The following is a 13,389-nucleotide window of genomic DNA, read 5'->3' on the forward strand; positions in this document are numbered from 1 at the left end:
AGTCTATTTACTTAAATTAGTAGACTGTCGGTAATCTTTTAAAAAGAGATATAATTATATAAATATTTAAATTCATTAAAAGTATTCATGAAATACTTTTAGTAGCAGAAGGGACCTTCTAGATCATCTGGTCAACCTTTGTATTTTATACATGACGAAACACGGTTCTGAAAATTGAAGTAACTTGTTCAAAGTTATACTGCTAGTTATATGCAGTCAGGCTATGGACTCGGGCACAATGTTGCTATGATTACCACTCTGCTTTATAGATTAACAGGGCGCTGTCTCAATGCTTACTTTATTTAGAGAGGCTACCAAAAAGGGTCTTGAAAGTAGTGATGTAGTACTGACTACTGAGTACTACAGGAGTTGTGTTCTGGAGTTTGGCTCCAAGCTACTACATGGCTTGATTCAGGCTGTGTTCCAATCTTTGGAGGCCAGTTTGTGCCTAATTGTGAATCTTGTACTTAAGGAGAACACAGAAGCTGCAAGATGATTTGCAAATTTCAGGCAAGATAGTTTTCCAATTGAGACTTGGGAATGTTACATGCCCTTTTTCCTACTTTATAGGAATCCCACTAATGTAAAGAGAAAATCTGCCATATCTTTTCACTGCCTACTCTGCCACCTTAGAGTAAAGCCTTTTCAGGGTAGTGTTTATTGTACTGAGTAAGTTGGCTTCACTTCTAGAACTATATGATTTCAGTGTATGAAAATCTGAAGCATTTCTAAGTATCCTTTGATACTTACTATTCATAAATAACAAGTGATAAAATTAATTTTCTCTTATTCAATGAGTTTTCAGGACAAAGGCTCTGTAATAGTTTCTTTTTAAAAATAAAGATATAATTTCAGTCCCAATTGGGAAATACCAGTTGAGGGATTACACTATGATTAGATCTGAGAAACAAATATAATTCCTATAACTGTGAATGGAAGGAAAATAACAAAAAATGCAAAATGAATTTTTAAAAGCATCACCTAAAATAAAACCATGATATTTTATTATAGCTATATTTACATTAGAATTTGAAGTGGCTATTCAATTTTTAACTGTAATTTTATTTAACATATTGTTTATAAGACTAGGTAAATATCAATTGTACATACTTTTAGATATTGCTGAACAGGTTATGCCCTATAATTCTACTATATAGAACTAGAATGTTTCTAAGACTTCACAGTAAATAATAGCAATGTAGTACATTCTACCTTGGTTTTCAATATCTAGGTCACATGGACTATTTTGAGTGCTGCAAATAGAAGATAACATAAAGTAGGCAGATTTTTGTAAAGTCAACCGGAAACATAATATTTTGCTTCTGAATTATGAATAAAAATGCATAACATGATTAGAGGGAATAATAACTTTGGATTAAAACAGTACTCACTGCATAAAAATGGATACCCCTCCCTTTACATATATTAAACAACATTTTAAAGAATTTCCTATCCTAAAATATAAGGCTTTATTTTTAAATGCTACACAAGATATTCACATGTAATACAGAATAAATAGGCAGGTACAGATAAAACAAAACTATATTGAAAATAAACACTGCATTGTCAACAAAAAACGTATCAAGCCATTTTGTAACAAATGCTGCATTAGATACTAATACTGAGATGCTATTGTTTCCATACAGAATAATGGTAACTATAAGCACCCACATTAACATTTGAAAGCACAATTTCATTAATCATATTTCTCACAACATAAGACTCAGTGGCTGGCATATATTATATAGAAATGTGCAATAGTTCTTGATATGGAGAATTCTATTATTTTCTTGAAATTTACTGACTCAATTATATGATTTAAATAATAATTCTTCTCTATCCCAGTTAATTAATACTTAAGTTATCAGAAAGTAAATAACATGACATAATGTTATATCCTAATCTTGGCTACTAGGAATTAGGAATATCTCAAAGAAAAAATGGGGGAAAGGAATATAAATTAATCTTACAGTAAAGTAATTAAAAAATTATTTTACAGGATTTTATATAAATTTCATTTGCCAATCCACCATTTTAAATACAAGTAATAAATACCTGAGTGAATTTAAATGACCCAGTTTAAAAAGATAGGATTTTGATACAGAAATAATTCCTATTATATTTATAGAATCTGTTACACTAAAAGACCTACTAATTCCTTTCACTAAGTAGATAATTTTGAAGTTACCTTTAACATCTACATTTTAAAGAATCATTTGCAACCTGGCATCATCAAGTCAGTGGGATAAGTTGCCTGCCTCCTATTATTCTGGTTGCATTTCTTTCTTACTTGAATATCTTTCTAACTTATGACTTCTATATGTTTTCACTCTCTTCAATGAGCAGATATGTTTGTGAGAGTATAATCCAAGTTTATGAGGGAATATTGGGCTTCTTACAATATTATTTCAGTAAATGCTTTTGATTTAAAGTAACTGTGCCCTCTGTTTGACCTTTGAGAAGAGAACATATCAATGTTTTCTAATAAGTCACAGGACTAGGAGGGGAAACCACTGAGTACCATGAACCTGGGGCAATTGTCTCTCTGAGAAACCCAACTTTTAAGCACAATTTGAGGGTGGTAGTACAGAGGGAATGCTATACTTTGAGTGGACAACGAATTTACTGCTTGGCACTAAGCCCTGACCTAAGAGGGATGTGTATAGGAGCATGGGGTCACAAGTGTCCTGCCTAACCCTGAGAACCCCATATTATATAGTAATCAGTGTTTCCTGTCCTTGAGGTTCTGTGCCTAGGAGGAATCAACCACATCCTAAGAAGACTATCTTAGAAATCCAAGTTTAGTAAGTGATGGCAGTCAGCATGCTGAGTATATTTTAATTTAATTATAGTTATATTTGTCCTAATTGAAGGGAAGAATGCTACAGATTTTGGTACCTAAAGAAAACTAATGAGGTCACACCGAAAAAAGGCAAACACAAAAGTACTTGAAAACTGGTCACAATTCTGGTATCAATCTCAGACCAAAGTAAATAAGGCCAAAACTACTTTTTCCTAAGCCTGTTGTATAACTAATTGTTCAGCCTCCTCTTCATTCTGATGAAGATACTGATTTTAGTTGAAGATATTTTCTAACCTCTTTCCTTTATCTCCTATTAGAAGAGATTAGGATGTCAATATTAACAAGTGGCATGAATTTAGTATCCTTTTCTGCCCAGGTCAAATTTGACCTCTACATGTACCTAGGATTCCTCCTATGGGACAGATACCCTCCTGTCTTTTCTAGCAAAATACTCTTCTTGTATCATTGCTTTTCTCTCTAATATTCAACTCTCCTAAAGCACCTGTTCTTTCCTTCCTGCCTACTAAAAATGCACAAATCTCCCCTATCCTTAAAATAATTTTATGAACTCTTATCTTCATTAGATATTCTCTCTCTTTCTTCTCCTCTTCTTAGCTAACCTAGCCATCTATCCTTGGTGCTTCCTCTTCCCTTCCTCTCATTCTCTTTTAAACCTGCAATCTGGCTTCAATCCTCATCCTCATCTTTACAATTGAAACTACTCTCTTCCAAGATTACCAATGACCTCTAATTGCCTAATCTAATGGCCTTTTCTCAAATCTTGCTTAAACTGTTTCTCTGCAGCATTTGGCTCTGTTGATTGCTTTCTCCTTCTATATATGGTCTCCTCTCCAGTTTTTTTTTTTACACTATTCTCTATTCTCTTTCTGCCCATCTATTCCTTGCCAATCTCCTTTGCTGGATCTTGACCCATGTTTTTGGCCACTGAGTATAATACAAGGCTCTGGCCTGAGTCTTCTTTTATTCTCTTTCCACTCTGATGGATAAACAGGAGATAGCATGTGCCAGGCAGTTCAAACTAGCCCCACAACACTGACTCTCATTTCCTCTTTAGATCTTGACAGAGATAGCTCTGGACCCTGAGCCCAAGTACACTCAGAATAGCAATGCTTCCCCAACAACCAGACCTTCTTCTAGTCCAGTCCTTACAACCAACATGGGGGTGGGGTGCAGATCATTGTGGAAAGGAAGACCACCTTCCTCATTGCTAACTGGAACAACTGTTGACTAACTACCACCAACAGGCAGACAGGTAGTGGAGCCCTGGAAGTGGCAAACCCCCTCCCCTATCACTCCCTGAAGACCATCAGTCTTACTTCTAGTACAGCCATCATATAGGGAAACAACTCCTGTGGAGAAGGGGTCAGTCATTCCCATCAACTGTCAGAGACAGGGCAAATAAAGCATTAGGAGGGAGAGGGGACAGCATGTGCCAGGCAAATCAAATTACCATTATTACCATTTTAATAACCATCTTCCCTCAGACATTAAGAGATAGCCCAGGATCTTATACTCAAGGGTCTTGAGAATGACAGTGTTTCCAGTCCAGTGCCCTTAGCCTTCATCTTGGGAGGTTTTATAGTATATCCTCTATGAAGCACAGGCCAGAAACTGCTTCTACAGGTGCTATAGCCCAAGCTACTAAAGTTTCAGAACTAGGGCTAGTATTTAGTAAGGCATTTAATTAATACTTAATGATTGATGCTAAAAGGAAGGTTGGAATCTGGTTATGCAGGGCTTTTAAAAACCAAACGGAGTAGTATATATTTGATTATTTGAGGCAATAGGAAAGCCCTGGAGATGACTGAGTAGGAGAGTCATATGGTCATATTTAAGCAAATAACTTTGGCAGTGGTATGTAGCATGTACTGGAATTGTGATCCTTAAGGCAGGGAGTCCAATTAGAAAGCTCCTTCTGAGAATAGTGCTGTTACTAATAGGAAAAGTTTATCATCTGGTAGATCATTCTGTATTCTGTGCTGCAGTGGATTTAGACAGTCTTTAGTCTGGAACCAAAGTAGTGATTTCCCTGAGGGCAGAGGGCACCAGGCTGCCGAGGGAGGCATGAACCATCTCAGGTCAGAAATAGGAGCATTCAAGGCTCCTGGGCTTATCAATGGCTATAGGCTCAGCATAGGCAAGATCAAGAAACTCAGATTCCAACAGAAGAGAAAAAAAGGGTTTTTGTAATCACCTAGGTAAGAAGCAACGGGGGCCTGAAGGTAATGGCTGGGTGAGTGAAGGGAAGGCTTTCACTATGAAAAGTCTGACAGATTGTGCAAAAGAGTAGCTATGTGAGAGAAGGGAGGGCAAGGAGATGAGACTAATGCTGAGGTTATGAATGTGAATGGCAGTACATTTGGCAGGAATACTGAAGTTTAGAAGGGGGAGGTGTCCTGAGGAAAGATAATGAGCTCAGTTTTGTACATAATGAATATAAGATAGATGTCAGGAGTAATTTTAGGTGCTACCTGCAAGGAATCTTTCCTGGTCTCCATAGTTGCTTGTCCTTCCTGTCTACAGTTTCCTTTTATCAACTTTGTATGTATGCCTTTTAAAAACACGTGTACTTTTATATGTATAAGGAAGGTCTTAGAGGGGAAAGACTGCTTTGGATTTTTCTTTGAATCTTCAGTTTTTAGAACTGGCACATCAGTGCTTAATAAATGCTTGCTGAATGATTATTTAAGTGAAAAAAACATTTCAAACAAAGGAGTTACCCTAACTGAGGAGGCTGTGATATTCTTAGAAAGAAGCTTGAAAACAAGATGAGCAATCTGATATTTCCTTTTTTTCAGGTAATAGTACTGGGTCAAAATGAAAAATCACTGATACTGATATGTTCACTATACTTTCACTTTATTCCAGTGTATGGGAGATGTAATTCCCCCCCCAAATAAATCCCTAAAAAGGTAATATAAAAGAATCCCAAAGCTGAAATTCCTTTTACGTCTGTTAGAACCCCATTAGTTAGGCAATAGGAAAGCACTGGAGATGACTGAGTAGGAGAGTCATATGGTCATATTTAAGCAAATAACTTTGGCAGTGGTATGTTGATTGATTGATTGATTCTTTCATTCAGTCACTCACTCAATCACTTATTTATTTATTAAACTCTCACCTTCTGTCTTGGAGTCAATACTGTATATTGGTTCCAATGCAAAAGAATGGTAAGGGCTAGGCAATGGGGGTTAAATGACTTGTCCAGGGTCACACAGCTAGGAAGTGCCTGAGGTCAAATTTGAACCCAGGACCTCCAGTCACTGGGTCTGGCTCTCAATCCACTGAGCTACCCAGCTGCCTCCTATAAGTATTTTAATCAGACTTTCAGCACATGTATTGCACTGCTGCTAAAGCTGAACATAAATTGTTATTTTCTCTGTGTGTGTGTGTGTGTGTGTGTGTGTGTGTGTGTGTGTGTGTGCGTGCACGCGTGCGTGCGCATGTGCAAGGAGGCAGGCATGGTTTTCCAACCATTTTTTGCAATGGATGGGAAAATTGATATATTTACTTTAGGTGGAACCCATTTTAACTTACCTAAGGAAAACAATCCCTCAGGACAGAATAACATTTAGATCTAAGAAGTCTACTAATAATTCTGGTTTTGGTAAGACATTATCTTGCCAGTTTGAGTTTCAGAATTCTGGGAGTCCTCAACAGTAAACTGAGAAAATGAGTATTGATGACTTCCTATAATTCAAAACATATCATACAATCTAAAAGACCATTATGAGGCCCTGAGGATAACTAACTAGCCAGAAGAGACAAATTTCCTAAGGCTTTGCCTGGGGCCTATAATCTTGCCTAACAATTATTCACAGCTTCATGGAAAAAGCCCAAAGCTAAAATTGTGATTGCTATTTAGAATTAAATACCTTGAAAAATGATTTAGAAACTAACTTCTTTCTGAAATTTAAGTGTTTGTTTAATTCACATGTATCATTAGAGGATTTGCTGAATGTACTGTACATGAATGTTGCTGACAGTCAATCGGTTCCAACAGTTGCTTTCTATTTCATCTCTAACAAGGTATTTTAATAAAAAATAAACTAAAAACATTTAAATATTTATGAAAGGAGTAAATGGTGACAAGAAAGGAATTAACAATGGAAATAAGAGGTCAGGAAACATTATATAGGGATTCAGAATTGTTTTATATATATACATATATATGTACATGTATATAGCATCACTTTTCCCTTCATAAATGTTTAGAAATATTAGTTTGAATATTTAGTAATAAGTAAAAGAAACATAAAACAGAATTTTCTACAATTACATGCTTCCTATAATGATCCTATTACTTTTTCCTATTTAGGTTCTCCAAAAATTTCTCTCCATCTATTCTATCCTAAGAGCCAAGAGTAATAGTTCTCCATATACCTTGGATATCAGAGCCATTTGAAGCAAAGATCTTTTTTCTCCTGTAACCTTCTACTTCCTTTTTTAACTATTGATTTTATTGGTGCAAAAGCTTTTCAATTTCATGTAATTCTAAATTATCTATTCTATCTTCTGTGATTACCTCTATTATATATATATATATATACGATATATATGATATATATGTATATGATATACATACGTCTTCTAGATCTCTCCTAATTGGACAGTTTTAAAGTGAGAGCTTTAATATTTAGGCTGCATATCCATTTTGAGCCCATCTTATTACATGGTATTAGATACCTTTTGAAAACTAATTTCTGTCCAACTGTTTTAGCAAGAACTTCTTTCTAATTTTTCCAAAAAGTAGTTAAATAAGGACCTTATTCTAAAATAATTTATGTTCTCAGGTTTATGAAACATTGAGTTGAGTTCAATTTTTTGATTGTTCTTTATACAGAATTTATTCACTGATCTATTTTAATAGATGTATTATATTACTAGATAATTTTAAGGATTAATGCAGCATTAATCATAGCAGAGCTATATAATCAGACTGAAATGTAATTGGGAAATACTTATTTAATAAATAAAAATACAACTTAAGAATGTCAATTTGTATTTTTTAAAAATCAGAATGTAGCCTGGAGGGATTATTTTTATTTGGGTCTGATGTCACTACTTTAGAATATAATGTGAGTTTTTGAAATGGTATGCTACCTCCATTAGTACTATTAATCTTCATTAATACTTCTTGAGAGTCCAAATTTGTTTCTCTGAAAGAATTTCTTTATTATTTATATATTTTATATATTTTATATTTATTATTTAGCCCAGTACTATAAAAATATCCTCATGATAATGGTAGAGTCCAGATTAAAGAACTGAATATCAATCCTTCTTTCCATAATTTCTTTCAGCATTCTGCAACCCTATATGAATTTGAGTGTGTCTTTGTAGACTGATTCCCAAGAATCCTATGCATGTTATAGCTATTTTGAATATGGCATCCTATTCTATTATTTCCTTCTGGATTTTTTTACTCCTATGGGAAAATGCTGCTGATTTTTGTGAATATATTTTGTATCATGCAACTGACACAATATATGACACAATGAATAGTTCCCCAAAGAAGAACAAATTATTAATAACTATATTATAAATAGATTTCTGCAAATCAAAGCATCTATGATGTTTCAACTTACACAGAGCAAACTGGCAAAGATGTTAAAAGGTGGGAATAGTCAATGTTAGAAGGGTTTGTTGTAAGGAAGATTAGATTAGTTAGTAATTAAGAATTAAGGTGTATCTAGTAGGAAAGAGCTGGAGCTAGGAATTCCAGGATGGAATGAAGGAGCAGGAAGAAGTGACTTGTGCTCTGAGAGGAACTCCATTAGGGGTTAGCACAAACTGTGGTTAGCCCTGGGAGATCTCAGAGTAAAGGACACCCTGCATCCTGATTTCCCTGGGATCCTGTGTGGTGGTGGCATCTAGCAAAGAGGACAAGATCTATAGTGCAGTACCAAGGGAAGAGGAGAAGTTTGGGATCTGGTAGACAGTGTCTCAAGCACACCCTCTCAACTTGGTACCTGGGACCACCTTGGCTCTTGGCATCCAGAGATCATCGGTGGATTACAGTGAGAACCCCAAAGCCACATCAGCCCTTAGCTGTGCTGCTCAAGCCTGGCAGGTCCAGGTCTGAGGCAGTCACCCAGAGACTCCATTACTGCCCTGCCTGCATAGATCTTTAGATTAGAGTAGGAAAATCCTCCCCTTTCCCTGTGGGTTTTGTCATTAGGTTTTAAGGTTTTAGAGTAGAAATCCCTATTCCACCTTTTAGTTGAATATAATTAAAACCAGTTAATCCCTTTTACCTTGCCTGCTTGTTTCTAGACTCTGGCCTAGGGGAAGCTGAGTGACAGTTAAGACCAACTGCCATTCCTGTGTGAATCCAGTAAACTCTGGTCTTTCCATCCTGGTCCAGTCTCTCCTAAACCCCAGTGTGTGTACCCACAATCACTTAGTTTTATTATAATATCCCTGGTGTTATCCATTACCTAATTACTTATCATTTCTACAGGTTATAGAAAGAAACACACTATTACACTGTTTGTGGAGTTGGAATTGGCTCAACAATTCTATGAGGAATTCAGAATTATTCTAAGAAAGTGACTAAAATGTCCATGCTCAGAAACTTTACCTAGTCCTATATATCCCTAAAAGGTCAAAAATGGGGGGGAGGGGGAGGAAGGTCTCAAATATATCTTATATTTGTAGCAACATTTGGACTACTCCAATAATCCACTTGTGACTCTATTAGGTGAGCTTTTATCTTATCTTGCCAACCTTAGGCCTCCTTTGAATTTTTTGGCCATCTCCACAACATGGCCTCTACATCTGGATCAATCATCTGGAACTACACCTTCATTAGGGAAGATTTTGCCTTATGTTCTCAGGGCCCAGGCCTCTAATGCACTTATTTGCCATTGCCATGCCCTGCTAAAGGAAACATAGCACTGCAGCTCCCCTTAATTCCTTCCCCATTAGAACTGTAAACTTTCTGAAGTAGCATGCCATCTTACTTACTTGCATTTATCCCCAACACTTAAAAGAGGCTAGCACAGAGTTAGTACTTAACAAATGCTTACTTACTCAATCTAGCCAAACAAAATTGATGGCTATCAACTATGCCAGGGGTTGACAAAGGTCATCTATTTTAAAAATGTAAAAACTGATTCTTAGCTTGTGGGTACAAAAACTCTTGGGCCTGATGCAGCTTGCAGATTATCATCTACTGACCCTTGAACTAGGTAATGGCTATTGCCCCATAAAAAGTAATATACTTGAAAAATATAGAGAAGCACATTTAAATGAACTGATGCAAAGTGAAACATGATGGAGTAAAACAATATACAAGATGACAACAATGTAAATGGAAAGAAAAATAAAAAAATGAAAAATAGAAACAATGCTGTAAAATTATAATGACCAAGTTTGACCCCGAAGAACAGACACAAGAATATACCCCTTTCCTTTTTTTTTGCTGGGGTAGAGGAAAATGGGTATGGAACAATGCACATATTTCTTGACTTGGTTGATAATATATTAATTTTCCTTAACTGCTTTTTCTCTTTTATTATTTATTACATAGGACAGTTCTCTGGGTCGGTGAGAGAGAAAAGAGATATTGGGAAGTAGAGGAATGAAAATAAAACATATCAATGAGACTTACTTTTTTCTGACCTTTAATACTGACTTAACAGAGTTATTTTCTGAAAGTCTTAATTATAAAGGGAAAGAACATTAGTTTAATGAGGAGACCTGGGCTTTAATTCAAACTCTGACAATAACTTTAATTCACAGAAACATAGGATCATAGATTTAGAGCAGGAATGACTGACCTGAGAGACTGCTGAGCCCAACTCATCACTTTACAAATAAAGAAATTGAGAGATTGTGTGACTTGCCCATGGTCACATAATTAGTAAATGTCTTGAGTCAGGATTCAAACTCAGGTCTTCTTGACTCCATGTAGAATTCTATTCACTACATATCCACCTGTATTCAATTTAGTTCAGCTCAAATGATCTTAGATTAGATAGCTTCTATGTATGAGACACTGTGCTTGGCACAAGGGAAACAAAGACAAAACAGAACTAATCTTTTCTGTTGGGGGCTAAAGTTTAAGAGTGGACAATATGATAAGGAAAAATTAGTTATAGGACTGAGCAAGGTACTTAATTCATCTGCAAAATGGGCAGTTGAGTTAAAGATTTCCAAGGTTCTTTTCAACTATAAAAATTATCATAGCTGCATTCAAACTATATTACTCATTTCTTGATTTCAAGCTCTCCTTTTTGATGTGTATTAAGATCTACTTTTCTTCTTTTGTTTTGTGTCCAACTTAGTTAACTGAAGAAAAATAATGTCTGATAGTATTCTGTCCTTTTTGGATTACAATGTATTATTTGCTACACATCTAGTTTTTACCCGATGATATCTTTTGCACACCAAAGCTAGGACAAAGGTCTAGGAGGACAAGGGTTGAAAACTGTCCCTTTCCTTTAGTCTTCTCATACCTAATTTAAAGATCATATCATCGGTGTCTATAGGAGATTTTGAACTTTCACTATTACACATTCTATTTGATGAATTACAAAACAAAGTGACATGAAAAGCATAACTCTGGCACTGGAAATTTGTACATTTATAAGAATTGTTAAAATGCCCTTCAGACCTGGATTGCAAGAATCCACTTACATAGTCTATTTCTAAGTCTGCCTTATAAAAACTATTGAAAACTCAAAAGAGGATGAATTATTTTCATTATAACTAATATCTTACAAACTACTAAGACATTAATTCCTTATAACATTTGAAGTCTGGAATGCCAAGATATTTTGAGTAAAAATGGGCAACAAACTTATCTGTTAACATTTTGAAAAGGCAGTTATTGTTAAATTTTAATTTAACAATTAAATTAAAAGTCTTGGGGAAATATTCACAGTAACTTGTTTGGAAATTTCAAAGCTAATGCTCTTTCAAGGTTAGAAGTATGCCAGATATACAATGAGTGAAAAAGAAGCTTGGTTTTTAATGGAAGAGATCACTCTCATTTATGTATCATTAGGTGGTAGACAAAAGTTTACTATTAACTTGGTCTTTGGTCAATGAGTCAAGTATTATTTTTATTTTTGTTGATACAAACAGAATTTTTTAGAGTAAATGTTTGTTTTTTAATTGAGGTACATATTTCATTGTGATTTCTGGTGGAACTGTGTCCTTCCTTAATGACATGTTCTGATACCTATGTTATAACCAATGCAAGTTAATGATTTAGGTAGGGTCTTCAACATGTAACAGGCATAAAGAAATGTAACAACTAACTTCAAAATTAACTGAATAATTCTTTTGCCTGTCTGATGCATGTCATCTGGCATTTTAATTTGTAACTGTCAAATGTCTTTTACATTTAGTGAAAATCAACTCTCTATAGAGAAGGAAAAATATATAAGTTCAAAAACGGGAAGAGACAGATAGAGATACAGAGAAAGAGAGAGAGAGAGAGAGAGAGAGAGAGAGAGAGAGAGAGAGAGAGAGAGAGAGAGAGAGAGAGAGAGAACACTCTATACTTACCCCAAAAGAGGGACTGATGAAACCAAGTCAATCTTTCAAGGTCCACTGCTTACTGGGGAGATCAAATTTCTCAAATGGTTTATTATATTTCTACGATTCCTGGTTTAAATAGTAAGACAGCACCTCTTTTTCCTGTGTACAAAAAAAACAAAACAAAAGAAAACCCAACCAGGTACACATTCATTTAAGGAAACTTTAAAAATTAAAAAAAAATTCATTTGACTATATTATTTTTTACTTTTTCATTAATAAAACAGAAATAAATTGCTGGCAAGAGGTTCGTTCCATAATGACACTATAGAAGGCAAGCTACCTAGTAAAGAGGATACAACATATAATAAAATTTACAAGGCCTATAATAGGAGAATCTCTCTCTTATTCTCTCTTTCTCCTCCTCTCCTCATTTCTACAAACATATCATACCTCCCCTTCTCTTACTCTACCTCTCCATATCAGGAACACCTAACAAAAAACCACAATTATTACATATATTATAAAAAACGCAACACATTTTTTAACAGATCTGAAAAACCAATATAAAAAATCTATATAGTCATAAATAAAAAAATTATAAAGGTATAAAATGTTAGGAACAATAATATTTTGCTTAGTCTCTAAATTTTTACATTCATTGTGTTCTTGAATGCTCCAAATAGTAGATAGCCAGATGTACTGAGAAGCAGGTGAGAAGGCATAGAAAAGGGATCATTTTCATGCAGCTAGGGCCATTATGCCTAACTTGGGGAAACAGCAGAGGACTACTATGTATATACTAGAGCAGAGATGGGCAAACTATGGCTTGAGGGCCAGATGCGGCCCCCTGAAATGTTTTTATGAATTTTATGAATGAAATTATTCCTAATCTGCAGAATATGAGTAGGATACATTACAATGAAACTTTGAAAGAGTTGCCTTAGAAACAGACTGAGAGATGAACATTTCCTTTCCTTTGGCCCCCTCTTAAAAAGTTTGCCTGTCACTGTTGTAATGTGAGGTGGCTAACAGAAACTTTTTGCTTCTGTAATTTCTAATGGTCACAAAAATCA

The 13,389-nt window shown here is 35.1% G+C and overlaps 1 protein-coding gene across 1 annotated transcript in view; it reads right to left on the bottom strand.

The window, feature by feature from the left end:
* Positions 1-12,439, bottom strand: part of MBD5 (methyl-CpG binding domain protein 5) — a 128,375-nt gene extending 115,936 nt beyond the window's left edge. Inside the window, exon 1 of the mRNA XM_044669887.1 lies at positions 12,344-12,439. The gene's annotated coding sequence lies outside the window, so the exon portion shown is untranslated. The remainder of the gene's footprint in view (positions 1-12,343) is intronic.
* Positions 12,440-13,389: the final 950 nt, after the last annotated feature.

The sequence above is a fragment of the Gracilinanus agilis genome, chromosome 3 (assembly GCF_016433145.1).
Source record: "Gracilinanus agilis isolate LMUSP501 chromosome 3, AgileGrace, whole genome shotgun sequence".
Lineage (NCBI taxonomy): Eukaryota > Metazoa > Chordata > Mammalia > Didelphimorphia > Didelphidae > Gracilinanus > Gracilinanus agilis.